Source organism: Phragmites australis, chromosome 3 (genome assembly GCF_958298935.1).
Source record: "Phragmites australis chromosome 3, lpPhrAust1.1, whole genome shotgun sequence".
NCBI classification, from domain to species: Eukaryota; Viridiplantae; Streptophyta; class Magnoliopsida; order Poales; family Poaceae; genus Phragmites; species Phragmites australis.
In genome coordinates, this window is record NC_084923.1 from 34,656,405 (window position 1) to 34,662,025 (window position 5,621).

Here is a 5,621-nt window from a genome sequence, read left to right on the forward strand (position 1 = left end):
AACCGCAACCATCCATGGAGCCTATATGGGTATGGCCTGGCCAATTAATTAGCCACCCCTCTGGTTATGTGAGCACCGTTAGACGGTTAAGTGGCACAACAGGGGGCTTCTGCAGCGATGTAATCATCCGTTAGCGATGAAACCTCAGTGGGTGCTTACGGGTCGACGGAAGCTTTGTAAAGACCTTGTAGTGATCTCCAGGCACACACCTTGGAAGTGTGTAAGTGTCTGATCAGCACGGTAATATGGAGACTGTCACCTGGTAATGCATGTGATGAAATCACGACCTGTGGGAAAATATGGACAAATTCTACAGAGTATCAAATTGATCGATCAGTCGTGCTCACGGTCAAGAGTAGGCTTGGACTTCTTCTTGATTAGTTGGGATTATGGTTTTGGTATGGTTAGTTGGGTAGCTAGGTAATGAAATTACCTAGTGAGTTTTGGTAGTCAGATGGAATCCAATGAGCTGTTCCTCTTGTTTAGGTTAAGTCTTCACACTTAGTACACTGGATGCCTGTTGTTGGAGTCATAGGTTAAGGTTGCTTAGTGCAGCAAATCACTGTCTAACCTCTTCTTGACTTAATCCCCATTTCATATTTTTCCACACTTGCGAAGTACATATGTACTCACACCCATTGCTTCATCTCTATTGTATTCTACTGTTGTTTAGAAGTCGTAAATGAAGCTGCACACTTCGATGGAGGCAATTTTGACCTTGAGTTCCTTTTCTAGGCTGGTGTTCCCCCGATTGATGCCTATGGAAGATGGAAGACCCTCAGGTGCTAGAGTTTTTCCTTTCTGCTGTGTTTTTCTTCTTGACCCTCGGGTCCTTTTGTATTAAGTTATAACGTTATTGTAATTCTAACACTGTGATAATACACTAATTATGTAACGTATGTATGAAACTTGATCCTGGCATACATGTGGTTATACCTGGTGAAAATACCATGACTGTGAGGATGACATATGGGCCCTATTGTTCCTTTAAAACTAGGGTGTTACACTCGGTGGAATAACGAAGCAGAGCTTTGTCTTCTTGTGTCTCAACTCTCAGGTGGACTTGTTCCTCTTTAATTTGATGATGTTCTTCAGGGCACCAGAAGTCCTTTATTTATAGGCCAGAGGACCGAGGACTTGCCCCTCCCCCAAGATGATGGAGGGATATGTGTTGCCAATAGGCAATAACCCTCCTAGTTGTCGCTGGTGCTAAGTCTTCCTAAACTTGGTTATATAGGTCTTCTAGAAGACATTTGTGAGTTCCATGTGAGCCTTCTGTGCAGATATTTCCATAATTGAGTTAAAGATAAGAACATATCTTCGGGTTTCCATAATTGAATATTTGGTCGAACTTATCGATGGATCCTTGAAGATTTTGAGTTTCTTAGCTACGAGGTAACCCTGGACATCAATGGAGGGTCTCTAGAAGGCCATCTGGGGGCCTTGCCGTTCAGCATAGAGAGCGCATCGATCAGCAAAGGTGGGTCTGGCTCCCAATGAATTAACTAAATGTGCATTATCTTTTTGGCGGTGAGCATGATCATGCTATTATATTGTCATTTTATGATATTCTGCAAAAGGTTCTCAAATGGCACAACATGTGGTCAATGTTAGTGGAAATAGTAAAAAATAATGGTGATAATCAAGTTCGATAAATAAGATAATATGTCATTAAATGTGTCACTTAAGGACTGCCAACAGTGGTCGCCTGACCAGCATGATGGCGTCCAATCCCTCGAGCTCAACGATTAGCTATGATTCTAGATATTTTGCACATGAGGCCGTTTGGGGCCTCGTATGGATGGATCCAACCGACATGCTTCTACGTTGTGGCGGTGGTGACGCCCTCTGGAGAGGCGGCAACGTGGTGCTAGCATGGGGGGGGGGGTGAAAACCCTTGTTCTATGGATCAAGCAACTATGACATCTGTTAGCATCGTTTCCCTCCTTAGATGTGTCGTTTTGTCGAGAAAAGAGGAGAGAAATTCGGGATAGGCCCATGTGAGAGTTAACAAGGGATGAAGTCATGAGCCATCTGAACCGTTTGTTTGGCATCATATGTGGAGTGTTAGACGGAGGAGGCAGGATAGCAAAATTGGTGGGTTTTTTTGGCCAACTATGCACTTGGCATTAACTAGATTTGGATCTGGTTAACACCCTCCCTCTTCCTTCTCGTTCTTCCACCTTCCTCTTCCTTCTCCTCTTCTACCTTCTTCATGCTTTCTGCTCCCACCTCCCCCCCCCCCCACAACCTTTGTGAGTTTAGCCGCTACCGGTTGTGCCCTGCATACTATTACCCCCCACCACCTCTGCGAGTTCAACCATCAACGGCCGTGCCCCGCACGCCATTGCCCCCACCACGCTGCAAACACCCCGCGACGCCCTGTGCCACCTTGGATGCCCCATGTCGGCCCCAGGCGCTACCGCTGGCGCCGACCTGAGCTTTGCTGCCACCGATGTCGCCCTAGCCGCGTGTTGCCTCATACGCCAGTTCCGCGCTCGCGCCCACAAAGGCTGCTACGACATCCCCCACACACCCCACACCGCACGCGCCTTCTGTGCTCGTTGTCGTCGATGCCCATCGTCCCGGTGTCCTGCCTCGTCGCCAGTTGGAAAGAAATTGTTGAATGAACATTTTAAAGAAATACTGAATAAACATTTTTTAAACTTAGGAGACCAAAATGTCTAATCAACATTTTTTGAGAATGTTGAATAAACCGGAAATATTGAACCAGTATTTTCCAAAAGGAAATGTTGAACCAACTTTTTTTAAACAAAATGTTGAATCAATATTGTTCCGAAATGGAATTGTTCTGGAAAAAAGAAATTGCCAAAAGGGAATGTCAGTTGTATAATAGAAGTGTTAACTAGATAAATATTCCCTTCGGTTTTTAAATACACCATGTTTTGACTAAGATCCGATCAAATTTTTAAAACTTTGATTATCAATATTTTTTAAAATATTTAGTTTTCTTTTTCTAGTGACTCTCTCCACATTTAAAACTTTGACGATCGATACTTTCATCATCACGCTACTTTTAAAACTTTGACCATTCCCCATCATCTCCTCCTAGCCTCCGCTGTAGTGGCTCTCTCTGCATTGTCCGTGAAATTTTCGTTTCCTTTTTCTTTGAAACGGAGTCTGAAAATTTCTTGACTCCAATTCCGTTTCGAAATTAGGGTCTCTCCTTAGTCCTCCGCCGCCCGCCACTCGCTACCCTTGATCCGTTCTTCCTGGCGGCCGTCAGGCTTCACAGCGAGGTGGCTGACAGGGTTCAGCCCGCGAGCTCCCTGTATCACGATATGTCGTCATGGCTGGCCGCCTGCCTCGCGATGGCGCTTCCTCGGTCCCGGCTAGCGAGCGACGCTGACGCTGCCTCGTTCCCGTCCTAACCCCTGAACAAAGGGGAAGCGATCTTTGTCCCCTCCCGTCTCTAAGCTAAGGTAATGGTGAATGGCTTGATGCCTACGTGCTCTGAGATCTACAACTTTGTTTTAAGAAAACTCGGCTACGGATTTAGAACTTTGTTTAGATTCTACTTTCTAGCGTCATCAGATTAGTCATATTTATGAATAAGGGTGAATGAACCATGAATTTGATTTGTTGTATGATTCATTTGCTTCTCGGCTGCTCCATCTCGATTCATTGGCTGTTCCATACATCCATTTGTTGTGCTATACAGTTATGCGATTTCAGATGGTCCTTTGTTAATTGTGATGTTCCTATTGGTGCATATTAGAGAGCAGAGACTGATTGGACTATGTGTTATGGACTGCCGGCTGTCTTTTATATCATTATATGTTCTTTACAACTGGATATGCAGATTTTATTACAGTACACGAAACTTTCATGTTTTTCATAAGTAATGATAAATAAATATTATGTCAATAAATGAAAATTGCCAGTTCGACTGGTGAAGCTCTCCAGTCTAACTTTTCATACTATGCTCTTAATAATTAGAGTGAGAGTAGATACATTGTTTGTTCTACTGATGTTGCTCGTAGGTTTCAGGACTTGTTTCTATTTAGTTCACCTGATGTTCTGTCTTAAATGTGGTGTGTTGTTCTTTGATCTTTTAAACAAGAAAATGTAGTTCTTTTATATTTGCTCTTGATATTTGATCCTATGATATAGCATCTTCTGGTTCTCCATTGTTTCTTTGTGATTCCTTTTATCTACTGCTTGTCTCTGTTTCCAATGCCAATACCCTGAAAACTTATATGAGTTACTCAAGTAATATTATATCTTTAGTTCAATCATATTATTGACTCTCTCTATCACTACTATATTTTATTTCATCATCTTTTCTGCAAAAAAAAATGGATGCCATTGGAAGTACACATATAGTTCGTGGCCAAGACGAGCAGAAGTTGTACAATGAATTAAGAAGTGCTGTCTGGGTGGTGCGTGTAAAAACTAAAGATTATGTAGGAACGGGGACATGTTTCTGTATAGATCCAGATGGTCTAATCATGACATGTGCACGTTGTGTGACTGGAAGCTCTTGTCTTGTAGCAAGGCAGAATGACGAGAAGTTTCAAATGTTGTTGTTTTACACAAGATTGATTCATGGGACATTGCAATTTTATGCCTTGAGAAGGAGTTAAAACAAAAGGATATTGTCTCTAATGATTATCCACTCGTATCTTTGGCAAAAGGTGGAACCTAAACCCCAGGCCAAGATGTGTATGCTATTTCACATCAGCACAAGCTTATGTACTCATTTTCTAGTGGAAAGATTAGTTATCCTTGCAAAGATGAAGTAAAGTCATTTGGCAAGCTGTCCTCAAAGTCCTCGGGAAAAGAACTAGCCAAGGATGTGCCATCCAAAACATCTGAATACCGTACACAGAGGGAGATAAGTGTTTCTCTTGATATTCATGAAGATCTACCCATAATTGAAATTAGGAACATTCATCTTGGCTCAGGTGGTTCAGGAGGTCCACTTTTTCTTCCCACTAGAGAAGTTGTTGGTATGCTTTATTCTTCAGGGCCATCAATGAGCTACGCTGTGCATGTATCTGCGCTACGCATAGCATTGAAGGAAGCAAAAAAGTTATACAAGAAGCTATGACAAGCGTGGCAGCCAAAATAGATGAGCAATTAAGACAGAAAAGTGCAGATGTAAGCAAATCCAATGAAAACTGAAGGTATGCTTTATGTTCAGTTACATTTTCATCAAATTGGCATTATTTTAGTTTCTTCTTTGCTTGCTAGTTGCTAATGCTGAAACCATGATTGAAGCAAATAGGAAATAACATTGCTGAAGCACTTACGGTAGTTACGGGTACTAATGCTGTCATTTTGGTCACTTTTATTAGGTTACATGAGGTTGCATACAGAGAGTTGGTTTTTGAAAGTAACAACTGAAATGGGAGACTGTGGAGTCACTACTAAAAAACTATTTTTCAAGACACTTAGGATAATTTTCTACAGACGATTTATTTGAAAAACCGTCTGAACAATTGACGAGGGTCTCCTGCAGTTACGGACCGCCAGTGAAAATATATTTTCACATGCGGTTCCTTATGTGAACCGCCTGTGATAATAATCTATTATCACAGGCGGTTCACATAAGGAACCACCTGTAAAAATGATTATTTCCATAAGCGGTTCCTTAT

General features: G+C 42.2%; 1 pseudogene; it reads left to right on the top strand.

Annotated features, from left to right (window-relative positions):
* Positions 1–4,319: 4,319 nt before the first annotated feature.
* Positions 4,320–5,256, top strand: LOC133911153 (uncharacterized; annotated as a pseudogene).
* Positions 5,257–5,621: the final 365 nt, after the last annotated feature.